The sequence below is a fragment of the Antennarius striatus genome, chromosome 8 (assembly GCF_040054535.1).
Source record: "Antennarius striatus isolate MH-2024 chromosome 8, ASM4005453v1, whole genome shotgun sequence".
NCBI lineage: Eukaryota > Metazoa > Chordata > Actinopteri > Lophiiformes > Antennariidae > Antennarius > Antennarius striatus.
In genome coordinates, this window is record NC_090783.1 from 6,637,704 (window position 1) to 6,648,925 (window position 11,222).

The following is an 11,222-nucleotide window of genomic DNA, read 5'->3' on the forward strand; positions in this document are numbered from 1 at the left end:
GTCATGTGAAGGGAAAAACCACGGAATATGGTCGTTAAATACATCATCAAAGAGGTATGTCTCTTTAAGGAAGGGGAAAGTCGCTTAGTGTTAACTTGTGTTTCTGTTTTTTTTATTTATCTGCTGACTCATAATGAATTTTCCATGTCTAAGGAGAAAATGCAATTATCCAGCAGTTAATAACCCAATTTAAACAGGATGTGTTTAGGTCTAAAATCCTTTTAGCTAATCTTGCTCTTTATTTGCATCTCTTTTATGACATACGTGAATGTAATGAATGAAAACATAAATAAATGATTGGCTTTTACCTGGATTCACATCTTTATTTTAATTCATGAATGTATTAATTTACCATGGCCACTGGAACACATATTCATGATGCAGAGTGTGGATTTTATTGTTGCATTGAAGACATGCCTGTGCAGGTACTCTACACGCAGAGGAGACATTAATTATTCAATCGTTCTACTTCCTTAACACCTGTTGTTCCAGAACAACAGGAATGTAAGCTGCTTTTGTTCAGTTTGTAATACACATCTGACATACATGGAATGTCCACTAGAGGGCAATGTGTCCAACGCATTCACTCCAATGTCACGGGTTTCATAAGGGCAACGCGCCACACAAAAAGAAACGACGGTCACATTTTACACCTTGGAGATCAGAAGAGCGAAGCTCCCGGAAATCTGATCATTACCTTCAAGTGAACTCGTTTTTTTTCTTTTTTTTTTCAGTCTTCCTTCGAAGATGAAGCATCAGACAATTTTATTCTCAGAACTTTATTGTTGAAAATGATATCCAGGTAGTGGTTTTGAGAAAATATGTCCAACGTTTATTGTCATTTTACAAATCAAGTAAAATAATGCGAGGGACATTTTTATCACATTATTATTATTATTATTATTATTATTATTATTATTGCTACTGTTGTTTTTGTAACTGTTGTTTGACAAAGCGAAATAATTCTAAAAATGTGTAGTGCATTTATATTTTCTACATGTTTTCGATCAAAAAAGAGGAAGTCGCGTTCCTCATCCAGAATCCTTCCCATTCCTCTCTCTGTCTCTCTCTCTCTGCGTCCCCTTCAAACCCCACCCCTTGCTATCTATTCCCCCCTCCCGCCTGTGGGATCATGGGAATTGTGCAAGTAGCGTGGCGTTCCACGCTCTGCCCGCGGCGCTCCAGGAGGAGGCGTGCAGTAATGACCTGCTCCTCAGCTCGCTCGCCATCATCGCCCTCACAATTAATTCCCGCCTCGCGTTCCTCTGTGGTGGCGGCGGTGGGGGCGATGAGAGTGTGGGCTCCCTCATTAGAGCTCCTTGTAATGTGTCTGGCAGCAGTTCCCATCCTGCCACTTCTGCCCTTCCATCGCTGCTACCATGTTTTTCATAGATGCCTCCCTTTTTGCTTTCCTGCCTTCCAGAGAGACTGACATTGAGTGTAAAAGTGCACCTGTGTCTGTGTTTTTACCCATCAGGACTTCAGGAAACACACCAACACACCTTTCAAATGCATGACATGAAAGGGAATAGTTTGAGTAGGTTATTTCACAACAATCACAATTCATGAAAGCGTCTAAAGCAACGTCACTTTGTATTGAATTTAGAAAGAAGCGACCGCTTTTCCAACTGCCTCCGTTGAAACTGGTTCTGAATGGGACTCCAACTCTTGGTCTGTTTCCTCTTTGGATGATCTACAACACATGCTTTTGAAATCTTGATGATTATAATGTTGATTTTACAGTAGTCAGGTGGTCCTCACGATACAAACATTCAACTTACAAACATTTGTAAATATACAAACATCTGCACACCAACTTCTGCAACTGCTGCAGTTCCCCTTTCTTTCACAACCCCCGTCGAGCAGCATCACTCCAGAGTCATCTAAAACAGTCATCTACCCCCTCTTGGGTGTAAAGTACCCTTTGGATACTTTACTGTTAATCATAGATGATAAAACAAAGGCTAATGATATTGGGTGGCAGTAGCTCAGTCCATTAAGCCTTGGGATGAGGACCGGAGGGTGGTCGGTTCAAGGCCAATGTGGACCCAAAAAATTCGAAGTGTGAGCTGGCAGTGGAGAGGTGCCAGTTCACCACCTGAGCACTGCCGAGGTGCCCTTGAGCAAGGCAAGGCACTGTCCCCTCACAAGTTGCTCACACCATGAAGGAGCTGCTCGCTGCGCTAAGTCTCATTGTTTGCATGTTTACAGACCCGTGTGTGTGTGTGTGTGTGTGTGTGTGTGTGTGTTAAAGGCCTGTAAGAAGCACAAATAATAACAAAAATATAACTAGAATGGAAAAATAATTTCCTGTAGTTATGTCTTGTAGTTGTTTCAGGTCAGTCTTCGGGACTAATAACTTTATATTAAAATTAGTCATGGCATTGAAATGACCTTCAATGGCGATTATAGATTGAAATTTAATAAATAACAACTTAGGAACAATTCAGCTTACGATCAACCACCCGGAACAACTGTGTTCGCAGTTTGAGGGCTTCCTGTAACTTATTTAGATATGCAAGTTCAAGTTTTGATCTCCTCATGCCAACACCCTAGAGAGCAAAAGAATGACTGATGTGCCCGATATATTTTAGTCTAAGAAAACAGCCATCCACTCTCTTGTAGATAAGTCGATCATAATCGCCTTGTCTTCAGCCAGTTATCTGTCATGCGGTCACGGGTCTCCCGAAGTCTATCCCAACTGGCTAAAGGCAGGGTGCACCCTGGAGAAAACACCAGCTCATTAAGGGACCAAACTAAAGTCAAACAACCGTGCACACACAGAAAGGATTCAAACCCAGAACCTTCTCGCTATGAGGTAGCAGCACTACCCACTGCACCACAGTGCAGTAATGAAGGAAAAAGTCATTTCACCACAATCAATTCATTCATTCATTCATTCATCTTCTTACCGCTTCATCCGCTGTAGCGGGTCGCAGGGAGCTGGAGCCTATCCGAGCTGACTAAGAGTGTGAGGCGGGTGAAACTCTGGGGGCGGCGCCAGTGCACCGCGGAACCTTAATCAATATATTCTAATAATAAAGGAAATAAAAATGTAAAGCGGATAAGATACGGCTCCTCACAGTTTGATGGAGCTTTTATAGCGGGTATGAGGTCGTTGTTGAGCTGTCATTATTGTTCTGGTTCATCCACCAGTTCTGACAGTGTCTATACACCTCGCTGTTGTCAGCAAAAACACTATAAAATCCCTTTGCACTACTTGCTCGACATCAGGCCTAAGACAGATACAGTGCATTTAGCTATAGTGAACACAGTCCACCATTTTTTTCAGAAATAACTGGATATTTTCCTCAGGACACCAAAAATAACGCAAAAAGAGGGCAAACGGTGACTTTCATTCAGATAAGACTTAAAATGAAGGACGATTACTTTAATGTCTTATTGTGTCGCTGTTCAGTTGTCGTTACTTCATTAAGTTTCAGTAATGAATCAATTTGAGCACAAACCAACTGTTCATATTGAGCAACATGGTAAAACATTTATTTAGAAGTGAGAACTAAATCTTAGCTTAAATTTTTGAAACTCATTTAACAGAAAACCTGAAATGTCAACTTCAACAAAGTTGAGAAAATGTCTCAAATTAGGGAATTTATGGAGTATAATAGGTTGGTGTACTACTTAAAATGACTACATTCTGTATCTCCCAGAAAGTACAGACAGTCCATGGAGTAATGTGTCACCTGGAAAGAACCATTTATAAAATTACTTGGTGTCACAACACAGGTCATAAGGCTCGGTACACATGAACAGGTGGCAGCACATCCTGTCACAAATAAACATAGTCTTGCTTTATGTGATTGCACTGCAGACCTCATTCACCATGATGGACTTCAGACTGTTTTTACATTACATTGATTTTTGCTTTTCTGTAGTGTAGGAGACAGATTCATCTGCCTTTGTGGACTAAGCAAAAGCCACGGCTTAGAGGTTGAGTCAACATATAATAAAGGTTTGATGGGACTGTGAGAATAAAAAGTTGGATTTCTTTCACCTGTTGTTGATGTAATGATTAATTTCTGACTTTTAGCCTGCCTGCTCCTTTCTCTTATACATACAGATATATTGAATGTATCAGCGAGACGTGAAGTGAGGCCGTTTTTATAGTCTCAATCTTTGCTTTTCATGATTACAAGTTTTATCATTTACACCTGCTATTTTAAACAAACTCTATTTGAATTTTATTTGTGGCTAAAGAGAATATGCTTCTTAATACAAAGCTTGAATGATCATCACGGCCATCGGCAAAGGACCGCAGCTCGGCGCAGGAAAAGTAGTGCATCGATTTGCTCCACCTGGAACATGTTGTTGATAAGTCTCTGCCTGATTGCTTTGCATATCAAGTTCTGATATGTTCTGATAATGTGGGCTGCACTGAGATAAAGAGAGCACTTATTAATGCCAGACTTGTGATCAGATGCCATTATGCAGATAAGCTTTCCAGATACAGATCACATGTTAATACCTGGTGTAAATTGGGTCTCGATATCAACGAATGGGAGTTTTGGGTGGCAGATATTGACATGAAATTACACTGCAATGACATACAAGCAACAGCAGCATTTCCACAGCTTCATTACCAGCTGCTGTTGTGCAGTAGTAAAATCACTGCTGCCGCTTCCGTTAGCAACAGCGACGGTGTCATGTCCGCATGTAAACATCCACGTCTGACAAGCCTGAGTGCATGCACGATGTGGTATGAACTGCTTAAAACTGAGTCACATCCTGAATGTGACTCATGGACTTAATGCGGTGCCTCCAAGATGTTTGTGTTTGCTGAAGATGTTTGCCAACCCGCTCTGACAGATAAGCGTCGCAACTGTGTTTGCACATATTAGCACAAAAACAGAGGGGTCTCCAAACCAAGTTTACGAACCGGGGCGCCAAAGCTGAATCAATTCCCAGCATTTAATAAACTTTGGTTTTCATTTATAGAACAATTTGCTTTAACTGTGCATCGGACTCACTAATAGATGAAAATTATTGATGAACTTCCAAGAAGAACAGTTTAAAATTGGATTAGGGAGGAGGATGAGTTGCTCAACCTTGAGGTCTACCTTAATTAAAGTGTCTTGATGAGTTTGTGATTAATCTGGATATAATATGAGAAATTAACTGGTTTGAAACAAATAATTTTTTCAGTCAAATTAATGATCAAACATCAAGCCTAATCCCAGAGATAAAACCCTAAAAATGGGCGAGATCATTTAAGGTTGACAAAGAGTCAATTAGAGCTCATAAAGTGCCGGATGAGTTCAATAAATAGCAAAAAAAACAAACATTAAGGAGTGATTAATGCTGCTGCAACACGACAACGTAGTTTACCAACAAAGCACATGCTAATGCTAAATCTTCATTTACAACAGTCATTTTTGTTATCTCCAGTCACTTTAAACATCCGAGAGTGAGGAAGGATTATTTTACGCAGCAATATCAGAAAGTATTTGACCCACTCAATTTTTATGTATCCTCTACAAAAACTGTCGGACTTTCAGTTAAGATTTAACATAAAACAATGGGAGCATACAGAAAAAGCAAATTGTTAAATGTGCTTTTACTTTTTTAAAGTTTTTTTTTTTTTTACATTCTAGGTGTAATGTATTGTTTATTTTAAGTTTATTCATGTAGGATTTTGATACTTTGGCATTTCTACTTCAGAAAAAGAACTGAATGCTTCTTCTGCGATTGTATTCTGCATCCGCAGCTGGTGTGTTATTTCCAGGCTGCTTCAAAGTTGTGCAGTATGCTTGAGATTCCGAGCTGGAAGAAAACACACCAAAAATTGCCATTTGTGGAAAACACTCGTACGGATAGAGGGATTAATCTCAAGAGAGATTGCACGTCTTACAGGTGTTGGTGTATTAGGAATTATACCATACATCTCCGGTGTCATTCCCACTATCTGAAGGAAGCTTTAAAAGCTACAGAATATGACTGAACTTTCATTTATGGAGCCTACCTGCTGGAGCTGCACACCCTATCCACACAACCAGAGGTTTGTGAGCAGATGCTGGTGTGTCGCTGTCATCTGCACCACCCTATGCCGGGAGTCAGCCTTCCTACAGCAAAGTTGTTAATAGGATAATTAAGAGCGCTCTGTATTCTCCCCAATTAACAGGCTACTGCGAAGGAACGAGGGATCGCTCGACTGTATCCGGCGAAAGCGGCATAAACCAGGTGATGCATGTCAAATCCCAGGAAAGGGCTAATGTGTACGACGAGGGGGAACCATGCATTACGGCCTGCAGGAAGAAATGAGGCAGGTTTCTAAATAAATACTGCCAAGGTTGTTGCTGCACTGTGGCGCATCACTGCCAAACTCATAATCTCACACAGTTTATTTTCCCAAGTTGCTCCCTCCCTCTCTTTCCTTTTCTTTCCCGCTCTCTTTCTATCCATCAAACTGTCTCCCTCTCTCTCAGAGTCTCTTCCTCACTTTCTGTCTAAGTCTTCCTCTCTGTGCTTTAAAGGCCTCAGAGGAATGGTGTTTACCTCAACAGTCTATGTGAGCCCATCAGAAACACCTCCTGGAGATCCAGTTATGTGCCTTCTTTTTCCTGGTCAGATTTTTTTTTAAATTCTTTGTAATTCTTCTGAGAAACTCTTTTGTGTTTTCACTTTGCTCACATATAAACATATAAACCTCTCGCAAGTGTCCGAGACGTCCAAATACTCCAACCGGAAAGTATTCTGATTTGTGGCAATATGGCAACTTCATGTGTGTCTTCTTATATTTTTTATTTGATCAAATGTGATGTTAATTTTGTAATTGCAGGGAGAGAAATGCAGACTAGATGTATCACTTTGCATAGTTGCTGCTCTTCTCATAACAGATATAAGCACTGTGTTCACATATGATTGAGATGAATCAATAGACTCCCACCATCATCCCTCAAACACCCACATCTCCTGACTTCACTCCCCTGTGATTCTATTTCCATTGACTAAATGCGGTCTATGCTTAAATCTGGGGTCACGGTTATTACGCCTCCGAGTTCAGTTGAAAGCCCCGGGAAACCGGGTTGAGGCACAGACTCATGGGGAGCGACGCCGGAGCACGCAGACAGGAACAAAGGCCTACCATGAGGGTTCTCGCCTCCCACCGCTAGAGACTCACATGGCTCTGCAGACAGAGGTTAGGACCACCTAGGTAGATTTCCCCCGGGGGCTATTATCGCCCAGAAGATAAAATGATTTTCAGACAGAGGAGCTTCCTCTCACACAGATGCACATGGTCTGATACTGAAAAAAACAGCGCCACGCTTTCCTCTTTTTCTCTCTCGCTGTCTCAGTCATGCCTAAGAACAATTCACAAGCAGAGAGAGCTTAATTATGACTCGTCATCACTTTTTGAAAAAAAAGTCACAACAAATTTATTTAGAAAATCCGTCCTCAAAATATATATTTGTCAAATGTGTTTTTTGTAGTGTCAAGGAGATGTGTGTGTGTGTGTGTGGGGGGGGGGGGGTTGCGTCAATGGTGTGCTACTAAAGGATTAAAAAAGACAAAAGAAAACCATAGCAACTGGTCAGACTGGAATGGAAAGAGTTAATGATGAAGAAAAATGGAAAAGTTCAAGGTAACAAGAACTAAACCACACCACACAAAGTTTTTTATAAAGCCGTCACGTATAGTGGTTCATTTTCTTTTTCCAAGTCAGTCTATGTAGACTCAGTCAATCACTGAGACAGCTGAAATATAGCAAAAGTTCAACGTGAATTAGCTGTTGAATCAACAGCCTCCGTGCTAATCAGTTATATAACTAAAGTTATTCCAATACAGTCCCAAAAGAGGTCTAAATAATCTCTTAATGAATGTGAACCGTGAAAAGAACACTGTCTAATAATAGGTACAAACCTGCATTAGACCCCCCGACTACAAAAAGAAAGCAGAGACCGTTATGGTAGAAATGTTACACATTACATGTAAATTCCCACCTCTATCAATGCCACCAAAAAAACAGGACATGAACCCATATCATTCCCTATTTGGATATCAATGAATATCACCCTTCATACGCTCTAGTCTTCTTCTATGTCCTGTTTATTGCTGGCTGTCAATGCATTCATTAAAGTGTAGCCTTTAGCGGCCTATGGGCCCGTGTCACACAGGTCACCTGAAAGGCCTGTTTGACTTGGAAAAGTGTCAGCATGGGTGTCATGTTGTTTACTCACCATTAAATCTGTGTGAAGTTGGAAACGGTGCAGCAATATTTTTAAAAGTTCTCTATGATATAATGTCATCATCCCAGATCGAGGAGAAACGTTTATTAATGAGTCAATTTTAAACCGTTTTGAACAAACATTTCCAGCTGTTTCAGCTCCGAATATGAATATTTGTTTGACATCAAGTTCCGTTTTGTGAAAATTTTCTCCTTGTTTCTCAATCCGGTGATGATAAGACAAAAGTACTCAATGTGTGAATTCATCAGCAGCTTATCAATACAGCAAATGTTTTCAACAGAAGTCAAATTGTGGTCCAAAGCTCCAACAAGGCCAAACTTTTTAGAGTACCGGGATCACCTCTTCACTGGTTAAAGGGAAAATGTCTAAAGAGCTGCTGATGTAGTCAAAATCCATTCAAATGAAAAACAGTTCAAATTGGAGACTTGATAAATTAAGCCATTTAACATGTTAATTTAGTAACGTGCATAATTGCGGACTCGTAACTACGCCACCAGCATTTCCAAATGGATTGGCAACATTTAAAACTCTTATGGAGTCATTACCCGACCAAAGAGAAAAAAGATTCACCTCCTGGCGAGACAAATCCATTCTTACGTCTTCAATCTAACATATTACTGAGTGATTTATTAACCATTAATTAAACATTAGTTAAAACTTATTAGCATTTGGGGGTACAACATAATGAAGCTGACAAAAAATTCGATCCTAATTTTAAAAATGTGTGGGTGCGTTTGATTACCTCATTCTGACCTCATACGTTTTCTCCTACTAAACTAAATAATCTTATTTATGATAGTAAAGCGGACAAATAAAGACTCTTGTGGGTGGGGGCCTGAAACTTGTTTGATGAGGGTGATTACGCGCCAGTAATTCCCTTCAGTGTGGCGCGATGAGGATGATGGTCCCGTTTTGAACATATTTTTCCTCTCCTCCAAATGAACGCTGAGGATCACAGATAAACGTTGAAGCGAAGAACACTAATCCTGGACGCTGATTGGGGTCATAATTATTTTTTAACGCAAAGTTCAAAGACTTCAACACGAATTAACGCGCCGTGGGGGAAACGCGCGGAATAAATATCCCCACGTGCGTCGCGCATGTTATCAGCCAATGTGATGTCGCGGTCATTTCACGTGCAGCTCAGGTTAAATGGGTGGTCAGTGGGCGGGATTTATGGCGGTGATGAATCCCGGATGTCTTAATTATGGCTGTCGCTGGACGGAGAGGAAGAGGAGGGAGAGGAGGAGGTGGAGAAGGAGAAGGAGGAGGGGTGGATGGGGCTTCAGGGGGTGGGGGCAACCCGGCGGAGGCATTTTATCTTAATCGCAGCTCAGCTCCGTTCAAATTAATTTGACAAGTTCCCGCAGTCCTTATTAAAAGCCAGCCCCTGCCTCCGTTTTACGCATGAATTGCATTAAAATATTTCACGGAAGAGGAGACAACAAAGAGGCCACCGTAAGGTTGCCAGACGGAGATATTTGCAGCGGATATTTTTCTCCCTGTAGGGCATCCCGAGCCATCCATCCCACCCACCTCCCCGAGTGTTTCTATAGTAATTTCCAGCCAATGATCAGTAGGTGTCCACAGCTCAGCTTCCTCACCTCAGCACCAATCAGCCACACACAGCGACAGGAGACGCGCACTGAGCGGAGACCAGGCAGACACACAATCCAGCCCCTGGATAAAGAGGAAAGGAAACACCTCACCTCCTCTACGATTTCTCCCCCAGCTTCTTTTTTTTTTTTTTCCTTCTCTCTTAACACACCTTTTGGCTTATTTATGCACTTTCCGACCTTTTTTCTGACGTGACAAGAAAGTCGATAAAAATGATCCTTTTGTTTTGAGCGCTCTTAACGCACACGCACTCTCCCGCACCGCTCTCCTCCGGCAGCCTATATCCGTGCGTCTTCTCGCATCTTTGCATTATCCCCCCCCCACCCCCCTCTCCCCAACACCCCTCACCACCACCATCAACCCCCCCCCCCCTCTTCCCCTAACACCCCCCCCCCCACGATCGTTTAGCGGTAATGTGCCGTTACACGGTCGCAGGCTGGTAGCATCTTGGGAGCTCTTCTCAACAGGAACCTGGTAGGTGATGCTCCCTCTCTCCGTGTGCGTGTGTGTGTGTGTGTGTGTGTGTGTGTGTGTGTGTGTGTGTGTGTGTGTGTGTGTGTGTGTGTGTGTGTGTGTGTGTGTGTCCGTCCATATTTTGTCCGGTTGCATGCGTTGAACCTCCTCTTTCTTGTCCCGGTTTGTGTCTGTGGATACCAAGTGAGCCGAGCAATGTCAGATTAATTTTTACGGGATTTTATTTGCACTATTGCACCTCACCACCCTCCACGGATTATCTCTGCATGACCTTTGATCTGAACGTCCACCCCAGACCAGACTGAGAGTAATTAATGGCATTATGGCGCAGCAGCGACACAATGGTTCGTCATCGGACGTGTTTTTTTTTCCCCTTCTTCTTACTTTCCTTTCTTCATTTCTCACACTCAACCTTTCTCTATCTCTCCCTTCCTCCTTCCCCCGTCTGTGTTTTTCTCTCTCCCTCCTCTCTCCGTGTGTGTCTCCTCTCCCAGCTCCAAGTATTGAACATTGCTGTCTCTCTAAACTTTGTTTACAGGCTGAAAATCAATGTCCGTGACTTGATTGCCTTTGGGTTGCGTATTTCGCTCCAGGGGTGAATTGATTAAGTAATAATGACCCCGAGGAGGGCTGATCATTAAGCCAAGGAGGTTTTGTTTACTGGTGGCTGCGGGTCGTTTTGGATCCCACATTGAGCGTCCAGATCTGAACCGGACGGCGCTCCGGGTCATATTTGCGCCATGGAAAGAGAAATAAATAATTGAACACGTGTTTGACACAGATTTGAGACCTACGGACTGTTTATGAAAATTCTAAACATTTTTTGAGATTCTATTGTTTAAATAATTTACTACTTTTTGAATAAATTCCATCTTTACCTGGTGGGACATATTCAGAGGGGTGGACACACTTTAGCCTTCAGAGAACTTT